We start from the raw sequence: 15765 nt of genomic DNA, 5'->3' as shown, positions 1-15765 counted from the left end.
ATTCCTTGTACCTTTTCTTTCATTTTCTTTCTAATCTAACTTCTACCAGGAGACTTGTTCTCTATGTGCTACTGAACATTCCAAAAACAAAGACCCAACCAAGATAGGTTTGTGCATACTTCGTTTTTGTTTATTTGTAATCCTTACTCTGCTTGAGATTGGTATTTGTAGAATAGTAAACAAAAAGCCTTTTCCTTGGGAATATTAAAAATATATAGCATGAAAGGGAATGAAGGAGGGCAATATAGCCAAATATTTTAACTCATGATGCCTGTGATCATTTTGACAACACAATTTTTACAATACACAGAATTTTCACATAAATAAAAAATTATCTATAGTAGAGCATTGTATCAATTCCTTATATATGAAATCTAATAATGAGACTATTTCAAGTTCAATTTAAAAATTTTTAAATGCATAGTCGGGGACAAGACTAAGATTCTTTAAATGGTCCAATGATCCTTTCAAATTGTTTTTTTTCTTTTTTTAGTGTCATATATATATTTTTTGTTTGTTTATTTTTTAGCATCCTTTAAAAAATTTTGGTTTCCAAATTCTCTCCCTCACTCCACCTCCTTCCCACCCATTAAGAAGTCAAGCAAGGGGCAGCTAGGTGGTGCAGTGGATAGAACACTGGCCCTGGATTCAGGAGGACCTGAGTTCACATCCAGCCTCAGACACTTAATACTTACTAGCTGTGTGATCTTGGGCAAGTTACTTAACCCTCATTGCCCCCCACCAAAAAGTTTTTTTTAAAGTCAAGCAATATAACACTAATTTTATACATGTGAAATTATACAAAACATATTTCCATATTTCCACTGGCCCTGAAGTTGGGAGAACCTGATTTTGAATCTGACCTCAGACACTTATTAGCTGTGTAACCCTGGACAAACTTAATCACAATTACCTTAAACATCGGGGCCATCTCCAGTTGTCCTGATATAGATCTTGCCACTGGACCCAGATGACTCTGGAGGAACGAGCGAGGTTGGTGACTTTGCAATAGCCCTCCCTCACTTAAAATCTAATTCACTGCAAGTCATAACATCACCCTGATTCTTTGAGAATGAAGGACAAAAAAACAACAAGGTTCCTGGGGCTTCCCTGAGTATGGACACAAGCTACAGATATTTTTTGAGGGGTATCCTTCATTTGAGATATATAGGTGGTTCAGTGGACTAAGTGTTGGGCCTAGAGTCAGCAAGAACTGTGTTCAAATCCAGCCTTATACACTAGCTAGCTTTGTCACCTTAGAGTTGTTTTCATTTGTATTTCTCCTACTATTCCTAATATGGAACATTTATTTTCATGTGGTTGTTGAGAGCATGCATTTCTTCACTTAAGAACTACATGTTCATATCTTTTGACCACTTGCCTACAGGGAAATGGCCATTCTTAAATATTTGTATCTGTTTACTATCTACTTAAACTAGAATAGAATCTATGTGTGTTGTGAGGATCTCACCTTTTATTACATTGAGGATACTGAGGCCATTTGTCATGATTTCCCTATTCCATCTCAAAACTGCTATACATTTTCACTGACCTCTTTCTTTTCTCTGAGATTTCTGTGAAAGAGGTGGCCCTTTCTTCTTGCTGAGGGCAATCTTTTAGTCTCATCCTTGATCCCATCCTGCCCTATCTTCTCCAAGATATTGCCCATCAATTATTCCCCTTTCTCTTCACAAACCTTCCCTTCACCTTGTCATCTCCTTTCCTTCCCCCAGCTGAAATGTTTTCTATTCCCTTTGATATTTATTTTAACCTGATTCATCAATATTTAAATACTGAAGAAGAAAACTGGGAGAAGGCTGATGTACCATAGAATTGACCCTGGTCTGTTTAGCCCCATTGAAAATGTCCCTGGGAGTAGAGAGAGAATATTAGATAGTGCTGGGAATCAAATAGAATGAGACTAGATTATCAAGAGCCTTGAAAGCCTAAATAAAGTAGGCATTAAGAAGCCAAAATCCAGACTTGGGAAACAGATAAATTAAGGGATAATTATTCACATTATAAGCAGATTCTTAACATCACAAAAGAATCCACTACAGGGATCCTTTGAGCAAGGATGGAACCAATGGAACTTTTGGGAATATAATCCAATTAACAAAAATTCAATTTAAACTCAAATTTTCAGGAGCACTGTTAGGCAAAATGAGGTCCATCTATATGGATTAGACCCTCAGAATAACCATGAAAAATTTCTCCCTGGGCATCAACATAGCCACATACCAAAAAGCTTTCTAACCATTTCTAACTAAAGAAGTTATAGTACTCAAGAGAAAATCTGTTATTTCCTCTGCTGTGACAATAGCATCTTAATCAGTTTATGCATTCAAACCTGACCACAAGTAATCCTAGGCAGCTTCTGGTAGCTTGAAAGAAAGTTACCATATAACTTTCCCCACCTTCAAAAGCTTAAAATTCCAAAATAAACTGCACTCAAATGAAAGAAAGGGTGATTTACTCAAAGAAATATTTAGGACCCTGACCTTTTAACTCAAGGATACAGAGTCTAGACTACAGCCTGACCCATGAGGGCAAGAAAGGCACCATACACATTTATAGCTAGAAAATATTTCTGAAATGTTTACTTTGTTATTAGTGGTCAAAAGAGAAATTAAAGTTAAAGAGGAAAAGATGGTTAAACAAGCAAAAAAAAAACCAATTTGGGAACTATGTGAAAAAAGGTATATTCAGCAAAATGTTTAATGTTAATATAAACAAAGAAAAGATAGAAATTGAACTGGAAAAACTACAATGATTTGCAGCCACATTTTAAGTACAATTCCCATCATCTTCTTTACATACACACACATATGGTTCTAGGTATATGTAGTTCTATATATATATATTTGGTTCTATATATAATTTATACACACATATGTATGTGTGTGTATATTTATACACACACAAACATATAATTATAAATACAATAATCACATAACATATTGTTGTAATAATATACAAGAGTAACGGATAATAATATGCACACATAAAAATATATATTTATACACATATACATATATATACACACACATATGGTTCTATGTACATATAGGTCTATACATAGTTGATTCTATATATATTATTTTATACATTATACATTTTATATTTATGTGTATATATTTATATATTTATAACATATATTTATGTATTTATATTTTATATATTTATATATACATATAAGCATATATAATTATATTTATGATAATTACGTTATATATTGTTATAATATATAAATGTAATAATGATATCTAACAATAGTAATGCACAATACACACATATATTAATATATATTTACACATATACACATGTGTGTGTGTGTGTGTGTGTATAGTTCTCGTCTCAGATCTATGGCCTTGGATAAAGGACTTTACTTCTCTAGATCTCTGTTTCATCATCTATAAAATGACAAATTTCAAAAAGATGGCAGAATTTCAGAGCTAGGAGAAGACTTGGCTAGTCATAATATCATAGATCTAGAGCCGGAAGGGATGGTAGAGGCCATCAAGGCTAGCCCATTCATTTTACAAATGAGGATACTGAGGCACAGAGAGTTTAAATGACTTGTCCAGGGTTGTCTGAAGAAGGATTAGAACTCAAATTTTTCTTAGTCTTTTACTCTAATATGCCACTTAGCCACCTCCTTAATTTTACAGATGGGGAAATGGAGACCCAGAGAAATAAAATGATTTGCTAAAAGTAACATAATAAGTATGTACAAGAGACCAGATCTCTTGATTCCTGGATTTTTTTTATAATATGAGAGTACTTTCTGGTATCCTTTTGGTTTAAAAACTCTCTGATTCTGTGCTATTCTTCCTAGGTAAAAAACTATTTTGACTTACTGAAAAAACAGAGATGATGTCGATGTCTAAAAGTCTGACAAACAAATCTAAGCTCATATGTATACCCTTCTTTAATTACTATCCTGACCTAGGCAGACTTCCCTTATATCACTTCAAAGGTGAATTGACTCACTTCTCCAAATGGAAAAATAATCCTCATATGCAATCCCTCTTCAAATACAGCTATCCTTTTAAATTTGCAAATATCTATGGTTAGAAATCTATTAAAATATGCACAAATCTTTCAAAAGTATTTAGGAAGAAATTCCAAGTAATAGGAAGATTATTCTCTATTCTAGAGAAAAGAGACATGGAATCTCCTCTGAAGTTGTTTAAGAAAGTATAGATAATTCCTTCTTTGTGACTGCACAAATACAATATTATCCAGGGACTAACAAAAAGGTTGTGATGACCTTCCAAGAAAAACCACTGAGGAAATGCAGGGTAGTGAATGGCTGAGAACTTAAAAGTAAGAGATGTTCCTTTACTTGCACATTGTTTGTTATGACCAGATCAATCCACTGCTGGAACAAACTAACCAGGTCACTCCTCAGGTCTGGCTACTTACCACCAGACTTGGCTTTGGGGGGCAAATGGCAATCTGCTAAGGACTCTAATTGCTGGACCTTTGGTTGACTCCTTTCAATCATTTGATGTTCACAAAGTGATAACCTAGTCTGGTCTGTCTCCAATGCTCTCACCTAAGCATCAGAAAAGAGAGAGACCACAGCAACATGAGTTTATGGCTACATGGTAGCTAAGTGGGGAAAGCAGGCAGTTGCTACCACTGCTACTATTTCTTTTTTGCTACCTGAAAGTTAACAGCATTTTTTTCTTCCTTATTCAAAAACCACCAGAAAGAAAACATTTCACTTCAATCTTCAATACACACACTCAGTTATGGTTCAGAAGCCAATTAAAAGGCTTTTTATTTTCATATAAGTCAACAACAAATGTGGAGGGGAAAGACCTGCAATCATACTTTCCCAGAAGCAGGTTCACCAAGCCTCTATGTGGGTTGATGCCAGGCAGAACATACTGTACATGCTCTAAGGAGTCAACCCTGATTGACCAGTGGCCCATTACAAAAGAAAGCTCTTTGAGCTGGTTGACATAGTTGTCACAAAACCTAAAATCAAAAGCTCTGATTCTTTACTGTGCATAGAAAAGGTACTCAGATTCTGTCTCAGGGCTTCTTGACTCTTAATTCACATGACTTGAACAATTCAAATAAACATATATTAAACACTTGTGAATGGTATTGTGTGCAGGGCCCTGGGGACACAAAAAAAAATGAAGCAAGTTCTGGCTTTAAGAAACTTATATTTTCCTGAAAAACTTGGGGATAGGCTGCATAGATAGAGAATAATGCACTGTATTTGAAGCAAGGAAGAGCTAGTTCAACACCTACCTCTTATACTTAAAATGTATGTGACCAGAGGGGAATCACTCAACCTTTCTAAGTCTCAGTTTCCTTATCTGTCAAATGAAGTTCTTAAGAGCCCTTGCAGATCTGAAGCTATGAGTCCATGATTTGACTTCTCAAGCCACAGCACATTAAAAACTAGAAGGAATGGACAGTAAGAGGTATATACAATGAGAGTTAAAGTAACAATTGTTTGCCTGATTTTGAAGAGAAAAGATTTAAACCTACTGTTTTGTTTTGGTTTTGTTGCAGGGCAATGAGGGTTAAGTGAGTTGTCCAGGGTCAGACAGCTAAGTAACTGTCAAGTGTCTGAATCCGAATTTGAACTCAGGTCCTCCTGAATCAATGGCCAGTGCTTTATCTACTGCACCACCTAGCTGCCCCTAAACCTACTGTTAGTATGGCCTAATGCAACCAAAGTGCAGCTAGGTGGCTCAGTAGATAGAGTGCTGGGCCTGGAGTCAGGAGGACCTAAGTTCAAATCTAGACTCTGATACTTACTAGCTCTGTGACCCCAGGCAAGTCACTTAACCCCATTTGCCTCAGTTTCCTCATCTGTAAAATGAGCTGGAGAAGGAAAGGACAAACTACTCCAATATCTCTCTTCCAAGAAAACCCCGAAAGGGGGTGTAAGTAGAGTCAGACAGCTCTGAAATGACCAAACAATGCAACCAAAGGATTCATTTAATATAGCAGCAAGCAGTCCTATTCATTTGGGCCTTGAGGGCATTGCTGTATTATAGCACTATGTAACAGCTAACGGTGACCTTGAAACATTAAGAGTTTAAATTATATTCTGTGTCTTCCATGAAGATTTTAAAATATTCCATCATCCCATTCCTAAAATATTTCCATAAAAAATAGCTGAAATAAGCTAAAAATTGAACACCCAAAAGGATTAGCATTAGGTTATCAGGAAAAATTACTTATGCAGGAACTCCTTGTCCCAAAGCAATGCTAGAAAAATAAGGTAGCACTATATTATCTACTGGGCAGTTATGTAGAGTTTTCTAAATTCATTGCTGAGGTTGAAATCCAACATTCTTATACTAATCATAGTTAAACACAACCATGCAGAAAATGCAAAAGAAATTAAGTGAATTTAATTAATGAATAGGAGCATATGTGTTTAAAATAGACTGATTAGTGTTACTACATGAACATTAATATTCAATAATTGCTGATTTGTCCCCAAAGGACAGAATCAGGTGTGATCTGCAGAAGTTTCAAAAGAGGCAAATTTAGACTTGAGAGTTGAGAAAAACTAACAGTTGGAATTGTCCAAAAGTAGACTGAGCTGAGTTCCTTATGGTCATTTGTCCGGTATGCTGAAGTAAGGAATCCTTTCACATATAGGTTAGACTAGCTGGCCTCCCAACTCCCAGATGCTATCTATGCCTCTGTCATTTAAACTATAACATTACAATGAGGGCTCACATGTATATGGAGCTTTGCAGGTCTATAAAACACATTCTTCACAATGACATTGTCAAATAAGTGATACATGTGTGTTGTTATCCTCATTTTGCAGATGAGGAAAATGAGGCTTCATGGCGTTAAATGACTTTGTTCTCACACTGCTAGTAAGTTTTGAACCAAGTATGAAATTCAGATCTAATTTTGAGTATTGGCTTTGTCCCTTTATGCCATACTGGTGGCTGCTAGGTGGATAGGGTGCACAGCCTAGAGTCGGGAAGATTCATCTGCCTTATTTCAAATCTGGTCTCAGACACTAGTTGTGTGACCCTGGGCAAAATGAGCTGGAGAAGGAAATGGCAAATCACTCCAGTCTCTTTGCCAAGAATATCCCAAATGGGGTCATGAAAAATCAGGCGTGACTGAAAAAACAACTGAACAACCACCACCATACTTCTAGTCACAATGTCCTAGAAAGCTTTTGTTTTCTTGGGATTTGACATCCCCAAGGCAAAGGGAAAAGAGAAAGATGTAGCAAGTATACTAATGTATCTGTCAGTGTGCTGTAATTACTAATCAAGTCCCATATATGATAAATGCTTCTTGACAATATCTGCAGAAGCCAGGAATGGTAAGCAGAATGGAGAATGAATTCTCCCTTTATCCAAACCAAGCCAAACTAAAGTTCTAATCATTACTATTAGTTTGGTGGTTTTTTTTTAAGTAGCCCCAGAGAAGCGATATAAGCAGATAACTTCTTGTCTTTTTTTTTTTTTTTTTTTGCCCAGGATGATAGCTGTGAATATGGGACATTGCAAACAATTTCGGATGTGGTAGCTAGTTTTGCTGAACCATTTTTTCTTTTAAAAAATTTTCTTTGTTGTACATATCTAACCTATATCAAATTGCTTTCTGTCTTGGGTAGGGGAGAGGGAAGCGAGGGAGGGAAAAAAATTTGGAACTAAAAATCTTATAAAAACAAATGTTGGGGCAGCTATGTGGCGCAGTGGATAGAGCACCAGCCCTGGAGTCAGGAGGACCTGAGTTCAAATCCGAGATCAGACACCTAACACTTACTAGCTGTGTGACCCTGGGCAAGTCACTTAAACCCAATTGCCTCACTAAAAAAAAAAAGATTAAAAACAAAAGCAAATGTTGAAAACTATCTTTACACATAACCAGAAAATAATAAAATATTTTTATGATAAAGAAAAATTCTTTATTAAAAGGTATACCTCTAAGGAAGGAGGCAGAGGGATACACTGGGAAATAAATGTAGATGATGTAAAAAACAAAAGTAGCTACAAAAAAAAAAAAGCAAAAAAACGTACCACAGACTCAGATTCACTTCTGCAAATAAACTTTCAAGACTAATTATAGAAAGTGTTCTTCCCCCTCAAAGAATTTTAGGAACTTAACTATGAATGTAAATAGAAGGTTATAATTGTCATTTTAACACTTTCAGTGCATTGCCTGCCAATGCAAACCCAATAAAGTAATTTTAAACCCTGTGATTTTATATTCAACTCTTATAAACAGTCATGCAAATTCGAGTTAAGCATATGGCAATGTTCAAGTTCCCGTCTTTGAGAGCATGTATGATGTTAAAAATGAAAATTGAACAAAAAAGGATTCCTGTTGGGTTTTTTGTTTGTGTACAGAGAATTCAAAGAATAAAATCTTTTAAAAAAAAACAAACAAACCAGTATTTTAATATAGGGTATTAATATTCAGCCATGTTACCAGAACTTGTGAATACAAAAAAAAAATTTAATTGTCCATTTCTATCAACTTAAATTTGAAGGAAGACAGCAGAATAGTCACTTTCTGAAAATCTCTTCAACCTCCTTTTTTTAAAAAAATGCCTTTATACACCAGTGTAAACAGTAATTACAGCTGATCCACAAGATAATAAAAAAGAAACTCCTTACAGAGAGAGAGAGAGAGAGAGAGAGAGAGAGAGAGAGAGAGAGAGAGAGAGAGAGAGCATGCCAAAAACCCCAAGAAAAGACTGGAAAAAGTTAATACTTAGAGCTCATTGAACACCCAGGAACAGTAAATACAAACAAATTTACAGGCTTGTGTCTTGTGGGCTGATAGATCACTCTCAACTATAGTGACTCTGCCCAAACACTATAAATTACTACCAACCCACAAGAAGCAGCAGGTGCCAATTCTGTGCAACTTCATGAAAATGAAGAATAGGGGGAAAGGAATCCAACTGGGCTAAATTTTTGCCATGATGAATGGTGGACACTGGGAGCCACAGATTGGAGGGGAAGCAGCACATCAGGCTGATGGAAAGGGTACTGGAAAAGGAACTGAGGACAGTCTTTTCCCTCTGAAAGTTATTCAAGGGAGAATAAGACATCAACTCCCATAGCCTGGGACATTGCAGTACCTCCAAGGGAAAGGAATGGACCAAAGAATAGAGCAAGAAAATAGAAGACCAGAAGATCAAAAGAGAAAACCTGAACAAAAACATAACACACAGTGTTAAATAAACCAACAAAGAAGATCCTAAAAACAGAAGGGAAACTGAGCAAAACTTTGAGGAGAAACCAAGTCACTTTGAACAAATATTATGTGAAGGAAAATAAATCAATGGTTATTACATAATGAAAGATATTATCTGGAGATCATGGAACAATCAAGATCAATAATTTCTAGGATGTTTCAAAAGACTAAGAAAGTCTTAAAAAAAGATAAATGTTATAAATTTAGGTTAGAAATTAGAGCTATCGATGAAGAAATAAGAAAACACAAATAGCAGATTGGGAAAAATAGCTGAAATTATAGAGAATCTCTCCAAAGAAGTAGAAGCCATGAGAAAGAGAACGAGAAAAAGAACAAAATAAATATCAAAGTAGAGAAAGAAGTTACAGGAAAAAAAAAGTAAATGGCAACAATGCTATAATAATACATTAATACTATGCAAGCCAAAACAAAACAAAATTTAAATAAAGAAAAAAAAAGTAATGCAGAGATAACTTAAGTATCATAGGTTTCCCAGAAGAACATAATATTTTTTTAAATGAGTGGCTCATTTCAAATGAATTCTCCCAAAATGAAGTGAGGTAGATTTTCAACTATCTCTGCTGGTAAATTTTTCAAGAATCTCTGTTTCATAATGGAACACAAATACATTGATGATAACAGTTTTAAAAGGATAAAATGCTAATTTTGAGTTATTTTTCAAGGAAATCTCAAGTTATTGCCAGTATCCAAATAAAATTTAAACTTACAAATTCTTAATATGAAAAAATGATTATTTGAAGTCCACTGATTGCCTTTATCAAACCTACTACCACCAATGTCCTTCTACTTACCATGGTTTCAGGTAGAAAGCACTCATCAAATCTCCCACTACTTCATTCTACAAATGAAAAATCAGAGATAACCCCAAAAGTGACATTTTAACAGGGCCATACTAAGAGTATGTGGAGCAACCAAGAAAGGACCCTAAATATCCTGAGTCACAATCCTGTGCTCTGTCATCTAGAACATAAAATAAAAAATAAGGAGGGAGAAACACCGCCCTCCTATTGTATCCATCCAAGTCACAGTCAATACATCACTGTCTCATTGTTTTCCCCATTCTTAATCAAAACAGTCACAATTGTGCTATAAAGCCTATTCCAAGCAAACAAAACTGGAAAAACCCAGCTCTGTTACAAGCAAAAAGAAAAAAAAAAAGAATCTCGTATTTCTTTTAAAAAATAAACCTTTGCCCTCCCCTGAACTTGTGTTCAGAATAATTAGTAAGTAAACCCACAAAATCTGAAGCAAGTTAGGTTTTAATAGAAATAAGTTTTAAAAGGCAAAATGGATTAGAAAATGTGACTTTCTCCAGGCTGGAGAAGTGTTCAAGAATGCCAATTAATAAATCATTGACTTCTCTGATCTACAGTGGAAGCTATAGCTTTGGAGAGCTAGCAGAGGCATGATTTTTAGGAGTTAGATCATCTCTTGCCTCTAAACAACACATTTATTCATGGATATAAGTAGAATGGGGGTTGGTTAATAAAATGGTCATGAGGAGCATAACCACAAATTAAAACCAAACATGTTAAGGGAGGCTTCTTGAAGATGATGAATTTGATTTGCAAAGAAATACTTTTTTCAATATAAAAGAATAGAGTGTTGAGGGATATTTTGATCCATGGTTTTTCCCCCACTGTGATGCCAATTAATAAACAGCAGGCAGATCTGCAGGGCCATCACAAACCAGTGATGCAGGAGAAAGGGAGGAAGCACTCTGCAGGTGCTTTTACCTGGCATAAAACAAACAGGGCTTTAAACCATAGAGCCCACACTCAGGAGCATTCTTCCACACTGCAGTGAAAGTCACTCATATATTCCTCCACCAGCCTCACCACTGCATGGGCACAACCATCACCAACTACTCTTTGCCATGGTCCTATTCAAGGGGTATCCATCTCCTGCGTCTATTTTCCCCCAACCCCCAAAGGAGTGAGAATCACACTCTTATGGGGATGTGCCTACTATTCCCATGATAACTACACTTATCCTTGAGTTGTATTTTGTGCAGTAGGCACAAACCCCTTCCCCTCCTCCACCACCACCACCAAAGATGAGATAACTATCTACATTGCATCGGCATCCACACTCACCGCTTTTTGTCTTGAATTTTTTCTTAGTCTACTTACAACTCTTCATCTGGTTAAAAATACCTGCCGGGATTTATTTTCAAGAGGGTCCCTATGATTACTCACAGAAAATTTAAGGTGCAATCCAGCAAAAGGAAGCAGCTGCTGATTTAAACTAGACTACCACCATTCTTCAGAGGCAAAGTTGAGCCATCTACAAACAAGAAAGAGTAAGCAATTCTCTTAGATTAGGTGCATCATGACAATGCAGCCATGACAGTAGAAGCACCCTGCATCCAATCGTGTGTGTGTGTGTGTGTGTGTGTGTGTGTGTGTGTTGTAGCTTTCCAATGATTCCCCTACTATTGCCATCTCTTGTGGAAGCCCCCTTCTCTTTACTCACCGAAATTACCCCCTGATATAAGGCCCTAACCACAACTTTCTTGTATTATTGAACTTGTTTCCTAATTTTGGCTCCCTACCCCAAATCCCTTTGCCCTAAAATTCATCCTCCACTCAGCTGCCAAAGTAATTTTCTTTTAGCATAGCCCATGTCACCCCTACAGAATAAATTCAAGTAACTGTCTACTACAACACTGAGTGTCTAAGTTTGGCAGCTAGCTGGCACAGTGGATAGATCCCTGAGTCTGGAGTCAGGAAGACATGAGTTCAAATATGGCCTCAGATATTACCTGGGTGACCTTAAGCAAGTCACTTAACCTTTTTTGCCTCAGTTTTCTCATCCATGAAATGGGGTTGATAATAGGACCTACCTCCCAGAATTGTTTGTATAGTGCTTAGTGTATATATAGTGCCTACACATTAGTACTATGTAAATGTTAGTAATCATTATTGTAATTATGTAATTGTCAAGGGTCACAATGACAGTATGTGACAAAACAAAACTTGAACCTAGGTCTTGACTTCAAAGCCGTCTCTACCAAGCCCATCACCCTTCCTTTTTTAAATTTTTTTTCACTATGTATTAATTACTGCTTTTACTGTTCATGGCAAGAATAAAACACTATATGATTGAAAAATTCTTTTTGACTGATCAATTGATATCTTTGTTACCTTGGGAGAACGGGGTCCAGGAGTTCTACTGGTCCTGTCTATCTAAAAGGTAGAGATCATATAACACACCAAGCAGGTAAAACAAATATCATTAATACCCTTCACACCAAAAAATGGGTTATATACCTCTGTGACTCTAGCTGAAATAGCTTCTCTCAGAGACACTTTGGATAATGTTATTGTTTCTTTAAAAAGGAGGGAGACTAGGATCTTGAGGACTTCGAGTTTAACTGTCATTCTAAAGTGAATTAACTGCTATGGCTGGAGAAAGGCTTTGTGAGACATAGAAAGGACTAAGAAATTCCTTTCTGGTGAGACAGAGAGAGTTAACTGCAATGGAGAGAGTCTGAAGAGACATTTTGAGAGGACTGAGTGTAACTATTTTACGTAGAAAACATCCAGAGAATAGACTTTAGCTGCCTTTGTGAGAGAAATAAAAGGTGAGAGGGAAAAGAAAGAGGAGGAAGGAGGGGAGAAGGAAGAGAATGAAGAGGAAGAAAGAGGATAAGGAGAAGGAAGAGGGGGAGATGGAATAAGTGAAGGAGAAAGAAGAAGAGAAGAAATAAGAGGAAAAGTAGAAGGAGGAGGAGGAAGAGGTAGCACCTAAACCTAGAAACATTGCTGAAGCAAAAGCTCTGAACAGTTATCCCATAAAAGGTGGATTGGAACAACTCATTTGAGGTTTCTCAGACCATTGCATTCTCCACTGATGGATTATGGATTTAGAGACGGAAGGCATCACAGAAGCCATCTAGTTGAACCTCTTAATATTATAGATGAGGAACTGAGGCCCAGAGATATTAAGTGACTTGCCCAAGATCACACAAGTAATAAGCATAAGAGGCAGGATTTGAACCCAGGTCCTCTAAGTAATGGTCATAAAAATTGTCAGAAAAGGTCAAGTCCATGTTCTGTCAAGCCCAGATTCTTTCACAGACATGTTCTTTCTTAATTTCAGTTGTTCAGATGCTACTTGTTCCTCTAAAAGTTAGTATGCCAACAACTCATAGGTGAAGTTCCTAGTTAGATTGTCAGGGGTGTTGTTGAATATTGGAACCTCTCAAAGTGGCAACACAGGATGAAATGGGGAGACAGGTGGATAAAGAAGATGGGAAGAGATGGTCTCCTTGACAAAGGGATAAGGATGAGGACAAAACCAATGATTTCTAGGGAAGAAACACTCAGAAAACAAAACCCACCCTACCAAAGTAGATTGGCACTTTCTCTGCAGCTCAAAGAGTTGCCTAGAACACTGAAAGATTAAGTGATTTACCTAGGATCACACAAGTAGTATGTGTCAGAGACAAGTTGACTTCCTGGCTCTGAGGACAGCTCACTAAAAAATCTCTAAGAGCAGAAAGTCCCAGGTACACTTCTAAGGGGAAATTGAGAGGATGGTAGAATCTTTAAGGAGCTTCTTCATACCAGGATTTCAAGCATAAAGGGCAACCAAGGTAGGATTTTCCATCACACGAACTGGTCTCTTTTTCCATCATCTTTCCAAGATACATTGCCTTGAATTACCACCCGTCTTATGCCAGGCTCATAAATCATCAATTTAATAATAATTTCTAAACTTTTCCAGCAATCAATCTGACTAATCTACAGTTTCCAGAATCTATATTTGTTATGGTTTCTGAAAGCTAGTACTTTAGCTTTTTCAACAGTCTTCTGGTGTCTCTCTCATTTTTCATGATAACCTACAAACATTGGTTCAGTGATAATATATGGAAGTTCTTTTAGAACCCTGGAATGTATTTCATCTGGGATCTTGAACCCTGAATTCACTTAAATCATCTAGGTGTTTTCTTACACAATCCTTTCCTGATTGTGGGTTTTAATTTCCTCTTAACCACAGTTGTTATTTTTAAAAATAGCTACTATGTTTCATTTTTTATGGAAGCAGGAAAATGGGTTGGTTTGAACTTTTATTGGCTTAGAGATCTGAGTCTGTACAAATACATACTTCTGGTATTCAAGCAGAGGCTGCATGACCATCTGTCAGGGACACTGCAGTGAGTAGATAATTTGTTAGATGGCCTTTCCAAAGAAATGCTGATTGTACATAAGCCTACCATTGAGGGAAGAATTGGGGATGCCAGCCCTAAGTAGTTATCCATCACAGGTGAAATTAACCAAAAATTATTTTGAAGATTAACCTCTGGTTCCGCAAACCACCTTCCTTTTCTTGTCTTCGTTCCCTGCTTCTTATTTCCACCCTGTCTTTTCTCCCGTCCCCTCCCCCACTTTTTTTGGGTGAGGCAACTGGGGCTAAGTGATTTGCCCATGGTCACACAGCTAGTAAGTGTCAAGTGTCTGAGGCTGGATTTGAACTCAGGTCCTCCTGAATCCAGGGATGGTGTTTTATCCACTGTGCCACCTAGCTGCCCCCCTCTTCCCCTTTTTAATAGCCACAATGTGTAATGAAGACTCTCCCATCCCTTCATCTGAGCAGATGCAGATAAAGTTTCCCCTCAATGCCAACACCAGAGAAATAACACGTAGACTTTATTTAACTGCAGTTTTCCATTAGCACTTTGAAAAGAGACAGGGAATTATGCTACCATCATGCCAACCCAGACTTGAGTTCTTCCTGGCACAATTCATTTCAGTAATAAAGTAGCTATGATGGGAACATGAGTTCCTAGAATTTAATTATGAGTCTAAGACCAAACCAGTCTAATTGATTCAGTACTTGCTTTGCATTAAGAACAAGCCACCAAATTTTGTGTCTTAAATGCAACACTGGCTTTGTGAAATAGGGTTGCCCATCAATTTAGGGCCCAGAGTCATGAAAATTTCAATCTAAGTCATCTGCTGCACTTGACACTGTCAGTAAGAAATTAGCTGATTTTAGGTTCTAAATTTTAAAATAATGTACTCTGTTTCATCCTGGTTGCTCTTCCTAGGAGTCAGTTTCATTTTTTCCATATGATATCAAATCATTAAAGAAAAAAAACCCATAGAACTCTACCCACAAGGACCCCTCACTTCTCTTCTTCAAGGTTTCTGGAGGAACTTCCTACCCAATTACTAGGCAGTCCCAACCTAGCTTCCTGAGCTAAATGAGATCAGACACATTCAGGATGGTTTGTAGAACCTTTGACATCCTTTACACTCAGCTATTTATATTCATACTTCGCCAATGTATTTCCTGACCACCAGAACAGTTCATTTTAGCTCTAACTGAATCTTTGCTATGTGCTATGGCCTCCAGTCCTATGCAGTGAGAAATCCTTACTCTGCTTCGTTCTTAAATTATGTAGCTTCTTCATTGCTTCAGGCACAGGCACTGTACCATTCATAAGACAGCATTAGTGAATAGGAAATGAATTATTAGTAACAACATGCTCTAAGACCTTGATGCAGGAGGGTGAAA

General features: G+C 36.9%; 1 protein-coding gene across 4 annotated transcripts in view; it reads right to left on the bottom strand.

Annotated features, from left to right (window-relative positions):
• The window catches only part of HECW2 (HECT, C2 and WW domain containing E3 ubiquitin protein ligase 2), a 449127-nt gene that overhangs the window by 367617 nt on the left and 65745 nt on the right, over positions 1-15765 (bottom strand). Inside the window, exon 1 of one of the 4 annotated variants that reach the window (XM_043994322.1) lies at positions 10032-10158. The exons of the other annotated variants lie outside the window; for them this stretch is intronic. The gene's annotated coding sequence lies outside the window, so the exon portion shown is untranslated. Of the gene's footprint in view, positions 1-10031; positions 10159-15765 lie in introns of those variants that run through there. 4 annotated transcript variants of the gene reach the window in all.

Source organism: Dromiciops gliroides, chromosome 3 (assembly GCF_019393635.1).
Source record: "Dromiciops gliroides isolate mDroGli1 chromosome 3, mDroGli1.pri, whole genome shotgun sequence".
Taxonomy (NCBI): Eukaryota; Metazoa; Chordata; class Mammalia; order Microbiotheria; family Microbiotheriidae; genus Dromiciops; species Dromiciops gliroides.
This window is presented reverse-complemented; position numbering and strand designations above follow the sequence as displayed.